This window comes from Notamacropus eugenii, chromosome X, assembly GCF_028372415.1.
Source record: "Notamacropus eugenii isolate mMacEug1 chromosome X, mMacEug1.pri_v2, whole genome shotgun sequence".
NCBI lineage: Eukaryota > Metazoa > Chordata > Mammalia > Diprotodontia > Macropodidae > Notamacropus > Notamacropus eugenii.
In genome coordinates, this window is record NC_092879.1 from 19,604,539 (window position 1) to 19,623,782 (window position 19,244).

General features: G+C 36.7%; 1 long non-coding RNA gene across 1 annotated transcript in view; it reads left to right on the top strand.

Moving 5' to 3' along the window:
- LOC140515693 (uncharacterized) overlaps positions 1–19,244 on the top strand; it is a 77,558-nt gene that overhangs the window by 38,604 nt on the left and 19,710 nt on the right. The window contains exons 4-7 of the long non-coding RNA XR_011971156.1: positions 5,338–5,612; positions 6,541–6,601; positions 8,021–8,153; positions 8,946–9,033. This is a non-coding gene — a long non-coding RNA (uncharacterized lncRNA). The remainder of the gene's footprint in view (positions 1–5,337; positions 5,613–6,540; positions 6,602–8,020; positions 8,154–8,945; positions 9,034–19,244) is intronic.

The window sequence follows — 19,244 nt, forward strand, 5'->3', positions numbered from 1 at the left end:
GGAGCACACCACTCTTTCTTCAACATAGGCAAACTCCATATGGAGACCCATCCCTCCACTCCCTTACAAAAGGAAGGAAGAAATGGATGCCTGACATTTTGAGAAGGATGTCCCATAGGCATCTCAAAATCTACATGTTCATAAGAGAAGTCATTATCTTTTCTCTCAAACACATGCCTCTTCTGAACTTCTCTATTATCATCAGGGACAGCATAACCATTCAAGTCAACCAGGGCTGAAACCTCAGAGTCATCTCTAATAGGTGACCTTATAACTTATCTTTCTTGGAACCAAGACTGTACCTCATTTTATGGTCACCTTTCACTTTCCCTTTCTTTCCAATTTCAGGTCCCTTGGTTTTGACAATATAGGTACCTTACATTTTCTTTTGCTTTTTGAAATCTTTTCACTTTATTTTAATATTTGTTGTTGCATGAAATCACTGCTTTCTCTGTCTCCTTCACCTTGAACAGGTACTTGGGCAAATCATTTCCCTTGGGGGGGAGGGGCTCAGTTTGCTCATATTTGAAAATAGGATAGTGGTATTTACACTAACAACTTTACATAAATGTCTTGAAGCTAGTGCTTTAGAAATGTGAAAGTGCTAAAACAATGGGAACTGTTTTGGTTTTGTATGTGGTTGAACCAGACCTATGATTTCTACTGAGGCAGTTTGACTCTTGTGCTGAAACCTGCAGTCTTTTTTTAAAAATTCTAATTTACTTATTTATTTTTAGTTTTCAACATTCATTTCCACAAGATTTTGAGTTCCAAATTTTCTCCCCATCTCTCTCCTCCGTCTACCCCAAGATAGTATGCATTCTGATTACCACTTCCCCCAGTCTGTCCTTCCTTCTATAATAGTCATCCCTTCTCTTATCCCCATCCCCTCTATTTTCTTGGAGGACAAGATAGATTTCTATACCCCATTGCCTATATATCTTATTTCCCAGTAAAAACAATTTTTAACATTCATTTTTAAAACTTTGAGTTTTAACTTCTCTCCCTTCCTCAACCATCCCCACTGAGAAGACAGGAAATTTGATAGATGTTATACATGTGTAGTTATGCAAAAGACTTCTGTAAAAGTCATGCTGTGGAAGACTAACTCTATTTCCCTCCATCCTATCCTGCCACCCCCATTTATTCTATTCCCTCTTTTGATCCTATCTCTCCTCAAAAGTTTTTACTTCTAATTACACCCTCCTTTCCATTTGCACTTCCTTCTATCATCCTGACATCCCCCACTTATCCCCTTCTCTCCTACTTTCCTGTAATGTAAGATAGATTTTCATAGCAATTGAGTAAGCATATTATTCCCTCCTTAAACCAAATGTAATAAGAGTAAGGTTCATTTTTTCCCTCTCACCTTCTCTTCCTTCCCTTCCATTGAAAAAGCTTTATCATGTCTCTTTTATGTGAGAGAGGATTTGCCCCATTCTATTTTTCCCTTTCTCCTCCCAATATATTCCTCTCTCACATCTTAATTTTTTTTTAAGATATCATCCCTTTCTATTCAACTCAGCCTGTGCCCTCTGTCTATATGTATATAATTCCTCCAGTTGCCCTAGTACTGAGAAAAGTCTCAAGAGTTATAAATATTATCTTTCCATGTAGGAATGTAAACAGTTCAACTTTAGTAAGTCCCTTATGATTTCTCTTTCCTGTTTACCTTTTCATGCTTCTCTTGATTCTTGTGTTTGAAAGTCAAATTTTCTATTCAACTCTGGTCTTTTCATCAAGAATACTTGAAAGTCCTCTATTTCATTGAATGACCATTTTCCCCCTGAAGTATTATACTTAGTTTTGCTGGGTAGATGATTCTTGGTTTTAATCCTAGTTCCTTTGACTTCTGGAATACCATATTCCAAGCCCTTTGATCCCTTAATATAGAAGCTGCTAGATCTTGTGTCATCCTGATTGTATTTCCACAATACTCAAATTGTTCCTTTCTAGTTGCTTGCAATATTCTCTCCTTGACCTGGGAACTCTGGAATTTGGCTATAATATTCCTAGGAGTTTATCTTTTTGTATCTCTTTCAGGAGGTGATCGGCGGATCCTTTCAATATTTATTTTGCCCTCTGGTTCTAGAATATCAGGGCAGTTTTCCCTGACAATTTCTTGAAAGATGATGTCTAGGCTCTTTTTTTGATCATGGCTTTCAGGTAGTCCCATAGTTTTAAAATTTTCTCTCCTGGATGTATTTTCCAGGTCAGTTGTTTTTCCCATGAGATATTTCACATTGCTATTTTTTCATTCCTTTGGTTTTGTTTTATAATTTCTTGATTTTTTATAAAGTCATTAGCTTCCATCTGCTCCATTCTAATCTTTAAGGAATTATTTTCTTCAGTGAGCTTTTGGACCTCCTTTTCCATCTGGCCAATTCTGCTTTCTAGGGTACTGTTCTCTTCATTGGCTTTTTGGATCTCATTGTCATTTAGGTTAGTCTATTTTTACAGTGTTATTTTCTTCAGCATTTTTGGGTTTCCTTTAGCAAGCAGTTGACTCATTTTTCATAATTTTCTTACATCACTCTCATTTCTCTTCCCAAGTTTTGCTCTACTTCTCTTACTTGATTTTCAAAATCCTTTTTGAGCTCTTCCATGGCCTGAGACCAATTCATGTTTTCCTTTGAGGCTTTAGATGGAGGAGCTTTGACTTTGTTGTCTTGTGTTTGCATGTTTTGGTCTTCCTTGTCACCAAAGTAAGATTCTATAGTCTGATTCTTTTTCTGGTTTTTGCTCATTTCCCTAGATATTTACTTGACTTTTGAGCTCTTTGTCAAGGTAGATCTCTGCTTCCAGTGAGAGTGGGGGTGTACTTTCAGCCACTCGATTCACCCACAATCTGTGGGCCTAGGGCTCTAGAAACAGTTGCTGTCTCTGCCCCTGCTGCTGCTGTGGCTGCTGTGGGTTCCTCCACCCTCTTCCCCCTCTGCTGCCCTGGGACTGGGGCTGGACCACTCCACTCTCCTACAGTGGTTCCACAGGCTTTTTCCACTGTCCTTCCAATTTGTCCTCGGCGTTTTGGGATCCTGACGTCCGTAAACTGCCACAGGTATGAGATTCAGTCTCCCCAAAGCCTGCTCAGGTCCTGTCTGTGCTGGTGAGACCCATGCTGGACTGTGCCTTGCCTCCTGTGTGGCACAATAGATACTTCCCTGTGACCTTCCAGGCTGTCTTGGGCTGGAGATTTGCTTCACTCCATCCTTCTGCGGGTTCTACAGCTCCAGAATTTGTTTAGAGCCATTTTTTTTTTACAGTTATTTGGCTGGACTTGGGGGCAGCACCCTGGAAAGTGTGTGCTGTTACTCATGAAACCTGCAGTCCTACAGAGATGTTTGAAACACTGGAGTATGCGCTATAACTTCTTTTGTTAGGAAGATTAGAAAAGAAAAGCAAAGATACAGAATAGAAAACATTGAGACCAGTTGTTCAGTGAGGCCCATAAGGAAGTTAGAATATTAGGGCTAGGGGCAGCTTTTTGTCACTTTTATGTTAAAAAAATTAGAAAGTATAGGAATAAAGGATGATTCCTTTCCATTAATAGAGTTAACAGTATTTATCTAAAATCAAGATAGACAAAGCATCTATTGATATAATTATGTATTTTTCTTGTTTTTTGTTATTTATATGCCTTATATTATTTTGATAATTGTTGTTTTGTAAGATAATTTGAGATCTGATGTGGCTACCCCACTTCCTTCCTTCCCCCAACCCCCTCTACTTTCCCCAGAGCTTTTTGATCATGTGTATCTCCAGGTGAATTTTAGTAGACCTTTAATAGTTTGGTATGGTACTAAATCTGCAACTTATTTATGTCATTTTTATTAGATGAGCTTGACTCATGAGAAGCCACAATCTTTAATGAATAAAGAGCTAACTTTTCAGCTCTGAAGATTTAGCTAGTTTCAAGTCCTTTCTCTGATACACATTGACTATGTGACCATGAACAAGTCATTGAAACTCTTCGTGCCTTAGGCAACTCATTCCAGAGAAGGTATCAGATCTACATGAGTAGAAGGAGCTTCCTTCTTAGGGCTTTCCCTATAACAATGAAATCACAGGTCCAGTCTTTAGCCTATCCCTAGCACAGCACATCCTTGAACAATTAATTTGTCTAAAATTATTTGAGTCATCCTTTATTTTTGTAGAGCATGTTTTGTGGTTGTGTTCACATAATTCTTCAGCGTGGCTTTGCAGCAGACTCATATCTTTTATAAATTCTGTGGTTGTTTTGAATGTAATTGCTTGTTCCATCTCTGCTGGGTTTTGTTGTTAATATATGGATTTACTATTTTTTGTGGGTTTCTTTTATATACTGTTATCTTACTAAAATTTTACTTATTTCTTTTACTATTTTAGTTGACTCTTAGGTTCCCTAAAATATCACATCAACTATAAAATATGATAATTTTGTTTCTTCTTTACCTCTTTTCCCTCTTTTTTTCTCATGTCTTGTAATTTTTCCTAATCCAGTGGCTCCCTATTGCTTCCAGGATCAAACATGTGTTTGATCCTATCCTCTGTTTGGCACCCCTCTCCAATTCCCATGTCATGACCTGTGTTCCATTGACTCAATCAAGCCTTGCATCCAAATATGACATCACAGGTCTCATTCCCACTTTCCTTATGCCTTAGTCTCCTCCATCTACTCTTCAGTCCAGTGACACTGGCCTTTGGCTTTGGGCATTTTCTCTAACTGTCCTCTCTACCTGGAATGCCCTCCCCCCTCATCTCTGCTTCTTGGCTTCCCTTGCTTCCTTCAAGTCCCAACTAAAATTCCATCTTTTACAGGAAACTTTTCCAAAACCTTTTGAATTCTAATAACTTCCCTCTGTTCATTGTTTCCTACCTGTAGGAAGCTTGTTTGTACATATTTGTTTGCTTGTTATCTCCCCACTTAGATTGCAAACTCCTTAAGTACAGGGACTATCTTTTGCCTCCTTTTTCATCCCCAGTGCTTAGCATAATATCTGGCACATAGTATGTACTTAATAGATATTAATTGACTGATCTTCATCCTTTCTGTTATTAAAGAAAACCTGGTAATTTAGTTTTCCTTTAAAAAGCAATTAATTAATTGTTGGTTACGCCCAAATTTTATTAATTTCTTCTTTTATTATCAAAATTTTTATTTATATGCAGTTTTCCCCCTATTTGTTTCTTTTCCAGGTTTTTTCTTTTGGTCTTTTCATTGTCTCTTTTCTTAATTGTACCTAAGGATTGCTTTGTTTGAATCCTGCAAATTTTGGTATGTTGTGTCACTCTGTCAATTTATTTGATTAGATGATCTCCTCTTTTTCTGATTTGTCCTATGTCCTTCCTGATTTCCAGCTCTGTTCCAGTGCTTACCAAATATTGATTGACTGCTTGACTGCTTGGTTCTAAGGGGGCGCACCTTCCACATGTCACGACCTGTGTTTCATTGGCTGATCCAGTCTCGCCTCCCCTCGTGACGTCACAGGTCTCCTCCTTTCTGCGGTTTTCACCTAGGCTGGTGTTCTGAAGGCAGAAAAGGGACTGCGGGCAGCACCACCTCTGTCTGTCTCCTGCCACCTGACTCCTCCGCAGAGGCCTGCTTGATCCCCTGTGGGAGGTGTGTGTGGGAGGTAAGGCCCTGTGGGGCATCCCTTTTACTACCTCTTCAGAACTCCTAGAGTGGTGTACGTGTGCCGGGGTGGGGGGACTCCACCCAACCCTTAGACCAGAACTTTTTGAACTTCACCGTGCATGGATCGGTAAATGAATAAGCCCCAGCTTGTGCTAGTTTGTTGTGAGAGTTGGAGATCCTCCAGGAACGGCTCTAATGATTGGTCCCCCTCCCACCTTTGGTGCTCCCCTCCCCACCGCCACTGCACCTTTCCCACTTTGCCTCCACCACCACCCCCAGCCCCTTTATGGAGCGGAACCCAAAAGGTGTGACTATTGGGGTAGGGGAAAGAAGAGGCAGTCTGCAGAACACCTATTTATTATTATTTTTTACTTTTTTCATTGTCGTTCACTCTTTCATTCATTTATTATTATCCTGGACTCACCAAAAGCCCAATGAGATAAACATTTCCATATACATCATAAAACAGAAAAATGGGGTTGTCCATGCACCTGTTGATTTCTGTCATCTATAGCTTAGTTTAAAAAAAAATGTGCGTGCGTGTGTGTGTGTGTGCGTGTGTGTATTTAATCCGTATGTTTCAAAGCTCTTGCCAATGCTTCTTTCTGGCCTTCTTGCTCATCTGTGCATTTTTTTAGATATGCCTTAGCGACTGTCTTTTTTTGGTTGTTATTTTCTTTTTTTCCTTTCCCTCATCTCTGTCTTCCCTACCTCTCACATCCCACCTCATTAAAAAAAAAAAGGATAAGCCTTCATAACAAATATGCATAGTCAAGCAAAACAAATCCCCACTTTGGCTGTATCTGAAAATGTGTTTTATATATAGATTTCCTCATCTATCAAGATGTGGGTCCTGTGCTTCATCATCAGTCTTCTAGGATCTTAATTGGTCATTGAATTAATTAGAATTCTGACATCTTTCCAAGGGCAAACTTCACCTCTCACTGAACTGGATGCAGAGCTAATATGGCTTTGAGAGGCCAACAGGTATGGATAACTCCGCATCTTAAATACTTAAAAATGCACCAAAGTATGGTTATATATAGGACATCTAACCAATTTAAATGGACTGGGAAGAGTAATTGTCTTATTTTAAAGGTCTTTTTAAGAAAAGACTTCTTTTTTTACAAAGCATTTATTATCATTTCCTCTCGGTGGCACTCTCCCCACCCCTGCAGCAACAACGACAGCCAACAAAACCCTCACAATACATATGCACATTCTAGCAAAACCTATTCCCATCTTGACCTTGTCCAAATAGGCAGGTGTTTTTCTGGATTTTCAGTCTATCACCTCTCTGGCAGAAGATGGGTAGAATGATTCACCTATAGTCCTCTGGACTGCTTTAATTAGGACTCTAAAAACTTTTAAATTTTTTTCTCCATATATTGTTGTTGTCATTGTGTAAGTTGTTCTAGTTATGCTCATTTGTCTGTATCAGATCTTAAGAATTCTTCCCAGTTTTCTCTGACTCTGTTCATTTCTTATGGCACAAGAAAATATTAGCTGTCATTACAGTCATAGACCACAATTTGTTTAGTTATTTCACCATAGGTGAATATGTCCTTAGTTTCCAGTTTGGGGCTACTTCAAAAAGTGCTTCTATAAATATTTTTGTATGTGTGGGTCCTTTCCCTTTTCCTTTGTTCCCCATGTGGTCAAAGACCAGTAGTGGTACAGTTGGGCCACAATTAGTAACTTTTGGGACCCAATTATGACATGCTTCCAAGTATGTCTGGACCAATTTGCATCTCTACTAACAATGATTTCAGTGTGCCTATTTTCCTGCAGCTTCTGCAGCATTTGTCATTTTGTTCATTAATAGTCAATAAATGTTTATTAAGCACCTACTATGTGCCATCCATTGTGCTAAGCACTAGGGATATAAATATCAAAAAGAAAGACAGTCCCTGTCTCAGGGGTTTATAATCTAATGGAGGAAGATAACACACAAAATAAAACTGGGAAGTGTGTATGTGTGGGGGGGGGGGGCGGAGACAGAGAGAGGCAGACAGACAGACAGAGACAGAGAGAGAGAAAGAGGTTTTTCTTTTACTTGCCAGCCAGTCTGATGGGTGGGAGGTGAAACCTCAAATTTGCTTTAATTAGTTTTTGCTAATTGTTAATAACTTGGAGCATTTTATCATATGGTTATTGATTGCTAGGATGCTGCCCTTCTCTTGGCAGAGAAATCCAAGTTTAGTTACCCTTTCCAATAACAAAAAATGTCAGAGTCTCCTGGCAAAGCTCTTACCACTGATAGCTTAGATGTAAACCAGATTAAAGGAGTTTAGATGGCTCTCCCTGTTGGTGATCACACCAATTTGACCAATTTAGCTCCACTAATCACCATAGACAGATGACCAATATCAATCTTGATGAAATCTGTAATTTGCCAATCTCTAGAACAATATAAATGGTACTGATGAGGGCTGCAAGCAGGAGTGCAGGAGCTTCAAGACTGGAATTCCCTTCATGGTCCAAGAAGAATTCACAGACTCAAGCGATTGAAGTTGAAGTTTACCTTGTTGAAGTCAAGGTAAAGATTTATTACTCTTTTCATCAGGCAAGAGTTCTTAGGGAAACTGCAACCTTAGAGGGGTACAGGTAAAGTTTATATAGGATATTCCATAGTAAAACATGTGCTAAATATGCTAATTAGGTGATTCAGGGTGGGATTAGGGAGTGGTTAAGGAGCGGTTACTTCTGAAAGGAACATGCACTTTTGGTATCTACTGCACAGAGATTTTACCCAGAGTTCACTGGAAAATAACCCAAGGAGGGGAGGCTACATGGAGGTGTGGTTTTAGGCCTGAAACATCCCTAAGTCACCTAATGGTCAGGGCTGACTAAGGAATACCAGGCTGCTCTCATCAATGTCTTGTTAGACAAGATAATGTAAGGGAGTCTACGTATGCCTAAGTCTAGGATACACATGATTGATCAGTGAGTAGTAAATGTTTTGACCCAGTGCACAGCCCATTCAGCCAGTACACAGCTGGTTCAGACTAATAAATTCTATGGGTGCAGCTGGTTACTGTATCGGGAAGAGAGATAATGGTTGTTGCTGGGGCAGGCTGTCCTTGGGCTGGGGAGAAACTGCCTGTGATAGCATTTTGAGGCTAGGGAGAAATGTTATTTTTAAAGAGAAATGTGATTTTAGAATTGGGGCCCAAGCACATGCACCCAAGCACCCCATCAGTATCATTTATTTTGATGAGTGAATCTGGATAGTGGATGGTGCAAGCATCTTGTGTTACCAGATGGGGAATGGCTTTGATCACCAAAAAGATATTTTTCATTTTGCACAATTTGTACTTTGCCTCTTCAGTTGTGATGCAATGAACAGTAAAGTCACAGGCCAGATGAAAATGTTCACTAACCTATTCAATGCTGGTGACATCTTTGAAGCCAGCAGGGTAAGTCATGTCTGTGTGGACCTTGCAATCAGTCTTGATAAACCACTGGATGCGATTCTTCTTAGCCTGTTCTGTTAACCTTCTTAACCTGTTGGGGCATACTTGAGGTGGCTGCAGAAGATGATGAGTGGGAGGCACTCCCTCAGCTTGTTGGGAAACTATAAATGTTCTTAGATAAAACATGCCAGTCAACTTGTCCAGCATCTAGTTCTTGGGAGTGACCATGTACTTCAGGTGCTTCTTGGGCCCATGAGATATAACGGCAGCAACGTGAGGAAAAGTTTTGTCGTTATTTTTAATGAATTTATTGATTATTGCTATGATTTGTTCTTTGACACACACACGTATGTATAATAAAAATATTAATAATAATAGATAATTAGTTTCCAGTTAATTTTTAATCTATTATTCCTTTATTGAATTGAATTTGTATTGTATTTTATCTGAAAAGGATGCATTCAATATTTCTGCTTTTCTACACTTGTTTGTAAGGTTTTTATGTCCTAATGCATGGTCAGTTTTTGTGAAGGTGTCATGTACAGCTGAGAAAAATAGATACTCCTTTCTGTTCTCATTCTGTTTTCTCCAGAGGTCTATCATATTTAACTTTTCTAAAATTTTATTCATCTCCTTAATTTCTTTCTTCTTTATTTCATGGTTAGATTTATCTAGTTATCTCCTCTCCTCTCCTCCTCGCTCTTCTCCTCTCCTCTCCTCCCCTCCCCTCTCCTCTCCTCTCCTTTCATTTAACTTTTCCTTTAAAACTTTGGACACTATGCCTTTGGTACATATATGTTTAGTATTGATATTGCTTCATTGTCTATGGTGCCTTTTAACAAGACGTAGGTTACCTGATTAGCTCTTTTAGGTTAGGTCTTTTTTTTCTTTTTCTGAGATCATGATTGCTACCTGTGCTTTTTTTTTTTTTTACTTCAGCTGAAGCATAATATATTCTGCTCCAACCTCTTATTTTAAACTCTGTGTGGGTGTCCTTCAGTTCATGTAGCTCTTTCCATGTTTTTCTCTATTCATTACATTCATCACTTCTGACATCATAGTAATAGTCACATAGCACAATTTGTTTAGTCATTCCTCAGTTGATGGGCATCTACTTTGTTATCAATTCTTTGCTATCTCCAAAAGTGATACTATAAAAATTTTGGTTTATGTGGCAACTTTTGTTCTTAATTGAGGGTATGAGCCCAGTAACAGAATCTCTGAATCAAAGGATATGGATATTTTAATCACATGGGAGAAAGACAGAGAGAAAAATACAGAGTCAGAGGGAAATAAAGAAGAATGGAGAGGAAGAAGGTATAAACAGAAAGGAGGGAAAAGGGGGGGAGAGAAGGATGGAGCTGGAGAAAGATAGAAACATAAGGATGGAAAGGAAAAAGAAGAGAGAAAGACAGAGGGGAGAGAGAGACAGAGAAGGCTGAAGAAAGGAGAGAGAGTATAGAGGCAGGAAGGATAGAGAAGTAGAGAAAAATGGAGAGTAAGAGAGAGGGGACAGGGAGGAAAAGGACAGAAAGAAGGATGGAGGAAGAGAAAGAGGAAGTGGGAGAGAGATTGATAAAAGGACAGAGACAGACAGAAGGTGATGGAGATGGAGGGAGAAAGAAAGAAAAAGAGGAAAGAATGAGAGAAGTATGGAAAAGGAAGGAGATAGGGAAGGAGAGACAGAGAGAGAAAAAGAGGGAGGAAAAAGTGACAGGAAAACAGAGATAGAAGAAGGGAGGGAGAAGGAGAAGGAGAGGAAGAGAGAGAGAGTGAGAGAGAGAAATGGATACTAGAGAAAAGTAGAGAAAAGAGAGAAATACAGATGCTAATGGAGAGAAAAAGACAGAGAGATACCTTCAGAAGGATGGAGGGAGATTATGACAGACAGAAAAAAGAGATACAGGGAGAATGAAAAAGAAAGAGGTAGGGAAGGAGAAAGAGGGAGAGTGGGGAGGAGAGTCAGAGACAAGATTGGAGAGAGAGGCAATAAGATGCAGAAAGAAAGAATGAGACAGAAGTAGTAGGAGAAAGACAGAATGTTAAAGGGAAGGGAGAGAAAAAGGGAAGGAGAAAAGAATGGAGAGGGAGAGAAAGGAAAATGGAGAGAGAGACAGGAGAGAAAGAGCAAGATGGAGAGGGATAGACAGGACAGAGAGACTGAACAAGGATGGAAAAGGAAGGGAGAGGGGAGAGAGAGTGGGGAAAGGAGGTACACTTGTTTCTCAGTAGTTATTTCATTAAAATTATTTTTCAGAATTTACTTCAATACAACTGTTTTTCAAAACTGTCATCCCTTTATTTCTTCCTTGGTAACTTTATGGTGACTTAGGGGCATCAATAACATAGGCATACAATTATCTGCTCAAATACTATGTTACAATTTAACCTCTGTAGGTGGGTGCTATTTTAATCCCTTTCTGATGTTTATATTTGCAACTTTGTTAAAACTATTGTCTGCACTAGTGTCTTTGCTGATTTTCTATTATACCATCATACCATCGGCAAAAAGATCATTTGATCTCTTTACTACTCTTTATCTTTTATTTTTCTTTCTCGTCTTGTTTCTAGCATTTCCAGAACTCTGTATCAAATAATAGTGGGAAAAGTGAGCATCCTTACTTTGCTCCTGTTATTACAGAACAGGTTCTAGTGTATCCCATTGTACATGATACTTGCTTTAATTTTAGTTAGATACTTTTTTAGGATATTTAAAAAATATTTTTCAATCCATACTTTGTATGGTTAATATCAATGAACGTTGTACTTTGTCACAAACTTTTACTGAAACTCTTGAGATAATTATATGGTTTTGGATGTTTGTTTTTAATATGATTATGTTAATTTTTTATAATGTTGAACCATCCTAGCTTTGCTGATATAAATCCAAATTGGTCATAATGAATGATTTCTCAGATAACATCACTGTAGTTTGATTGGGTTTTTATTTAAAATTTTTGAATCAATATGCATTAATAACATTGGTCTGTAGATGGCTTGTGTTTTATTCTTCTCTTGTTTAGATATTGGGATCATATTTTTCTCATAAAAGGATTCTGGTATAGGATGCTTTCTTTCTCAGTTTGTGAGAAGAATTTGTTTAGTCTGGGCACTAATTGTTCTTTAAAAGTTTATGAGAATTCTCCTGTGAATCATTAAGGATCGAGTTGTCTCTCCACCTCCCTGCCCATTGCCTTCAGTAGTTCCTTTACAGCTAGCTTTATTGCCTTTTGGGGCAGCTAGGTGGTGCAGTGGATAGAGCACCAGTGCAGGAGTTAAGAGGATCTGAGTTCAAATCTCACCTCAGACATTTGACACTCACTAGCTGTGTGACCTTGGGCAAGTCACTTAATCCCAATTGCCTCATCCTGGATCATCTCCAGTCATCTTGATGAATATCTGGTCACTGGGTTCAGATGGCTCTGGAGGAGAAGTGAGGCTGGTGACCTGCACAGCCCTCCCTCACTCTGATGGCATGATCTTCTTTGGCAATGAAAGACGAACACATATACGCACACACACACATACTCACCTATTGCCTTTTCAGAGATTTGATTATTTAAAAACTCTGTTTGATCTTCTGATACTTAAGTATTAAATATTTTAGAAAGTATTCCTCTGTTTCTTTTTTCTTCTGTTTTGTTAGCATATAACTGTGAATAATAAATTTTGATTAATCTTTCAGTTTCTTCTGATTTTATTGTGATTTCCCTTGATTCTTTCCTAATTTGTTGAGTTGATGCCTGAAGGTATATTGATGAATGTATAGATTTACTAATTTTATAGCTTTTACAAGAAAAAAAAGTTTAAAAAAAAGTTTTAGTTTCATTTATAATTTCTAATTTTTTTGTTTCCAGTCTTTCTGTTTCTCTTCTAGTTTTAAATATCTCCTAGTTTCTGTTTAAGTTTCTTTATCTGTTGACTTTTTAATTTTTAAATGTATACTTACTTCATTAATTCTCTTTTTCTGTTTTCTGAATTTATATTTATAGTGATACGGCTTCTTTTTCCTAAAGGACTGCTTTGGATGCATACTAGAAATTTTCATATGCTGTTTTAGACAATATCATTTTATTTCACAGAATGATTTGTTTCTATGATTGTTTTCATCAACCCACTTATTGTTTAGGATTTCGTGATTAAGTCTATGTGTTTTTGTATTTGCTTTGTATCTGCTTCCTAAAGCAGTGGTTATTTTTATTATGTATAATCAGTAAAGGATATATTGACTATTTCTGCATTTCTATTTGTTTGTAATATCTCTGTTACCTAACACATGGTCAATTTTTATAATAATTTCATATGGTCCTGAAAAATGTTTCAATTCTTTTGTAGTCACATTTAGAGAAAATACTGTGTTTCTGTTCTAGTTTCCCCAGCAATTTGTTTAGTTCTTTATTTTATCTTTCGTGTATTTCTCTTTTAGACTCATAGAAAACTGGGAGAGGGATATTGAAGTATTCTGTCTCTGCTGTGTCACTGTCTGTGTTTTCTCATAGTTTATTTAATCTTTCCCTTATGAATTTGAATGCTAAGACATTTAAACATATAACTGTGCAATTTATTTTGATTTGTTGTCTATGGGTAATAGGTAAATTAATTAAAAGTGTCACAAGTTTAACTATACAGCTGAAAAAATAAGATCATTGGGTAAAAGCAAAGTCATTGGGATTGTTTAACAGTTATATGTGCTAAAATTATAAAAGGAAATATTCAATGGAATGAATACAGTCTGAGATATGTGGTTGAACAAGTAAAATTGTGTAGTCTGAGTAATTGGTTTGGAAGATTTCAAAAGAGAAATAAAGGCTAGAGAGAAAATATGAAAGGTAGATAAGAAAGTTTGGGGTCAAATCCTGTTCCTGAACAGTTGCTCTGGGTGCCCTTGTTCTGGTTTCAGACAATTTAAGCATGTTGAGAAGGTTTGGGGATGTTGAGAAAATTTTGACTTTATTTGAAAGTCAGTAGAAAAAAGTTATAGAAAACTATGAATAAATTGATAAGCTGTGGGTTCTTTCTAAGACTGCAGAATCCATATTTGAACTACATTAAATTATGTTCTTAAGTAAGATAATTGAGGTATATTAAAATTTAATATCAGACTGTCATTTTTATAATCTTTGGCAGTGGATTGGTTGGAAATACTGGACCCCATAATATGAAATGTTTGGAATGAATAGCCCTTGTGTAAAATACATTAACATTGTAAATTGAGATTCTAGGTAATACCATTTGGAAAATAGATCCAGGAATAATTGAATTTATTATGTTCTCATTTTAAGTGAAATGTGTTTCTCCTACTATAATGTTTATGTATGATATATCAGAATTTATTATACTATTTGGCATTAAGATAAATTGGGAAAATGAATGAATATAAAATTTTTGTTAACTGGGTGACCCCTAGGCAAATTACTTATGTCTGCTTGCTTCAGACTTAGTAATCTGTAAGGGAATAATAATAGCACCCACCTCCAAGAGTTGTGGTGAGAATCACACGATTGTAAAGTGCTTAACACAATGTCTGACGTAAGGTAAGCACTATATAAATGGTAACTATTATTATTTCTTTAATTAGGTATATTTGCTTCATACTTGGTAACTCTATACAGGTTTTGGATGTGATCAAAATAATATTCTATGTAAGGTATTTTGAAAATTTATTCAACTTAATAAGGTCACCTGATTGTTAATGGGATTGTTTCAAGTTTCAAATTGTTGTTTTGTTTTGTTTATGATATTGTTGTTTTTCAGTTTTTTTATATTGTGAAAACTGGTAAACATTTGTATCAGTTTTGTCAAGTAACTTTTCATAACCTGGATGTAATTAGAATATGAACTGAACAACTAAAAGAAGGTGGAAATTATTTGAAAACTATTATTTACAATTACAATTTAGGAAACTGGATATTTCTCACTTTTCCTATAGTTCTGACAAAGTTACAACTAAAAGTATTTGGCTATCACTTATGAAAGTTGTATGATTATTAACTAAGTTATTTGGGGTTATTGTCATAATGTTAAAACCTAAAATTGACTATTGATTACTGTGTGAGAAAATGTACAAAGAAAAGACTTTGTAGATTCCCCTTATTTTGTATACTTGCCAGGTTCTTAGAAACCATCTGTATGGGCAAGGTCATCAGTCCTAGTAAAATTTTATTGCTTATCGCATCTTCATGAGAGTGAAAATAACCATTTAGCCTCACACTGTGATTGGTGGAACTTTTTGTCATTTGAGGTAAAAGTTCTTGGACTGTAACTGATACCATTTGGAGTTTTGAATTCAGGTATGATAATCTGATGGATCGTTGAGTCAGTTATGCACCATCCAAGAGAAATGCCACAAGCTACTCAGAGAGAATGTGATCCTGAACTATGACAGGTCTGTGTCTGGGGATAACCTAAAGCTTGGCATAACCTAAAGTAGGATCCTTCTGGCTCAGTTTCCCCATTGTGTTACTTCCTTTTGAACAGGAATGTTTCCTGTCTGGCTATTGCTGAGTCTGGCTATGAGATGGAATTGTTACTATATGACTGGCTGTCAGTTCTGATTCTTACCTGAAGTCAAACAGAGCTAATGATACTTTATCTTGCTGTATGTGTATTGTCATTAAGGATCAGGTTTGATGCTGTTAGAATCATGTTCCTGTTTTTTTCTTTTGTAGCAAATTTCTATAATCAGAGCAAATGGTCAGTGGAAGATAGGAGTACAATGCAAGTATGTAAGATTTTACTGTTTTCAGTTTAAATGTGTAGTCATTCCATACCCCAAACAACTAAGTAACTTAGGGCTTGAACTTGTCATCTCTGCATGCTAATACATAGTCATGTGTAAGATTAAGACCCTGGGACAGCTCATTCTTTCTGAATGCTGTGGGAATAATTAGACAAAGGTAAAAGAAGCTTGTGAAACAAAGATACAAACACAATATTAAATCATTATTCCATAGACTAAGACTGGAATACATCTGATCTATTATAATAAAATGCATGTATGTAAGACCTGAGTTATTCAGCCTAGAATTATTGTCTTTTCTACATACTAAACAACTTAGCAAATGAATATTTGGCCTCATCATCTGCCTGTTACTAGATATATATTTCATAAAATAAGATCCTTAAATGTTTAAAATCATTTAAGAATAAATGGATATTGATGCAACACTTTATGGGAACAAGCTGCTATTCTATTAATTATTAAAACAAAATAAGAAACATCTTCAGTTTGGTTTGAAGAAAACAATTTCAGTGTAGTGTTTTTTGGAGCAAAATAACTTATAGGATATTTTGTGTTACATCAATGGAAAAATCTATTTTATTTAAGATTATTATTTAATGTGGAAATAACACATTTTTTGTAGAGTATGTTCTATGGTCCAAACATGCTCTATTATAAACAACCTATTTGACATGCACTATTTTGAAATTGATTAATTATGTGTATCTACACATCCCATCTGAAATCTTTTGCTACAATTGAATTTAACTTGGTAACTTTTATGTAAATTCATTTGTTTTTCATGGGTTATTTTCTTTTAAAAAAGTTTTTGTAAAATAGGTTTTTATGTGAGGATTAGATCCTTATCTGTCTCTGTTCCTCCTAAGGGGGCAATTGGATAATTGAATTGGAATTAATTTTAATTAAGTAATATTTAAATTTGGAGTTCTAAAATAACTAACAGTTAAAATAAAAATTGTAAAGTAAAAAAAATTTGAGTAAAATTTTGAGAAAACAAAATCAAATGAATATATATGTAATATGGAAGGGTTTAAGAGTTCTGCATTCTGTCATATTTAAATAGTTTATATTTGAATGTCTTATATCTATCGATGTAACAGTAACCCTTTAGCTTGTTGTTAGCTATGTTTATGTCGGGTACTGAGTTTAGATAAATATGTAAACAACATTTGTAGTATTTATAACTTAAATTCTCTGAAGTTTCAAGTGAACTATGGGCTTCTAATCTGATGTTCCCCTTATAGCTCTATCATTAATAAGATCAGAACTATAAAGGTTTGAACTGGTTTTCACAACATGTACTAGTTGTTGGAGAAGTAAATTTTGAGAGTCTGTGCCAACTCCTATTGAGATCTGTTTTTTAAGAGTAATATCTGAGGAGCCTCTACAAGTAACTTGAAACCAGAAAGGAAAATCCAATGAAGTGATGCCCTTGAGGACACAATATTCTCCATACTGCCCCAAGGAAAGATCTGCCAGGGACTGGATGACTGCATGGGACATCTGAGATCCAGGATGAAATGTGTTGAATGAATTGATATTGGAAAGGAGTACTTAATTGCAGGGTGACAATGTTAATTTTGTTAATATTGATATCCATTATTGATGGTCAATTATTATATTATAATTATTATGTTTATATTTTACTGATTGTTATATAATGTTATATTTAGTATATTGTAATTGTGTTATCATATAATATTGATTATTAATTATTGTTGTCCATGATATACAAAGTCCCTTTGGCTTTTATTTTCTGTATCTGTATACTATATCTATATCTGTATCTGTATATTTTCTTGATGTTGTATAAATTTTCCTTTTGCACTAGTCTCTGATCTTGAACATTCTTACTATGACTTATATTGTGCTTGGTTAATGATCCTAATCCCATTTTGTTATTGATTCTATTCTGTGTCATTCCAGAGATGCAACAGTGGCCAAGGTCCCTTGTTAGCTTTATATCTGTTGACCTTTAACCCTGTGAAGTGTTTCTCTCTGTTGGCCTTTGAAGACCTTTCCCAGATAGTATCCATGGTAATGTTTTACTGCGTGTATTCTCTGTGGTCATCAGCGTACTCAGGGATTGCCTTTGACTGACAAAAGGAATGTTAAGGGTCTCTTGAACTTGTCCTTTCGAATTGCCATACTTTCCAGAAACACTGGAAGCGGAGCATGCAAGAGTCCCTGAATGTGTCAAGGATGAAGCCCTGTCCTCCCTCCTCCAAGTTGACATAATTTGTTGTTTAAACCCCAAGCTGGACTCCCTGTGTGTCCTTGGGAGGCACCAGTCAGTCTGCATTAGACTGAGAAACTGCTTGTGCAGCTGGAACCCTTGTAGATAAGCAGACCATCCTATCTTCACAGTCTAGCAGTTCCCAAGGGAAAACGATGCCACTTTTGCCATCTCAGTTATTCATTATTTCTCTTCCCCTGCCAGTCCCATTTAGGAGGAGATTTTTGTTTCCTCTGTCTTCCTTTGTTGTAGTTTCATAAATTAAGCTTCTATTTGGATTGTGAACTCTTTGCACTTGCTGAGAGTTTTACATGCATATTCGTTTCTCTTGTAATAAATCTAGTTGTGATGCAATGTCTCATGGACTTGTGATACAGTTTTGGTTAACATTTCCAAACCTGGAGGACTGAGAGAAGTCCTATCTTTTCTAGCCAGGATGAAGCCACCAATGTCCTTCAAAACTTGGAGAATTGAAGGGGTCTGGTGAAATATTATTATTTGGGCCCCTTTCCAGGTTGGGAAATAATTAAAAGGGGAGCAAATTGATTTCCATCCCACTGTTGGCATAAGAAAGGCTTTTTCTTTTTATGTGTATGAGTGTATGTGCATGAGTTAGCGTAAAGCAAGCTGCTCTTTCCCCTCATGGTTTGATCAGCTGGGAGAGTGTGGTAATAGCAGCATGCTTATTTTTATTCTTATTAGTGGCAGTCAATGACAGTACCTCTTCAGTTTGTTTAGGGAAGGAGTGATGGAGGGAGGGAGGGAGGAGAGAGAGAGAGAGAGAGAGAGAGAGAGAGAGAGAGAGAGAGAGAGAGAGAGAGAGAGAACACTAGAATAAGCAAAAGTAATGTGCTAAAGGAAATTCCTTTGGGGAGAAGCTCCTTGAAGCATGGGATAAGGAAGTACTTCTAACTAAGGCAGGGATGAAAAAGATAAGCCAACCAATTAGGTTTTGTAATATCTGGTGTAAAACGGGAAAATTTAGCTGGTCAATTATTCTGGCCTGAGTTCAGAACTTTTGATTATTGTAAGGTGAAAGATTTACTTCCAGCTCTGTAAGGAAATTCTTTGTTAGTTTTATTGACATGTCAGAGAGTCAACAAATAAATTTAGGTTGTTTTGTCATGTCTATTATATAGGCTTTGCTAACCCAGGAGCAATTAATATTCCCCCAACTGCTTAGATCTGTGTTTCTGAGATTAGGGTTTGTAATTGTATTCATATAGTTCATGAATG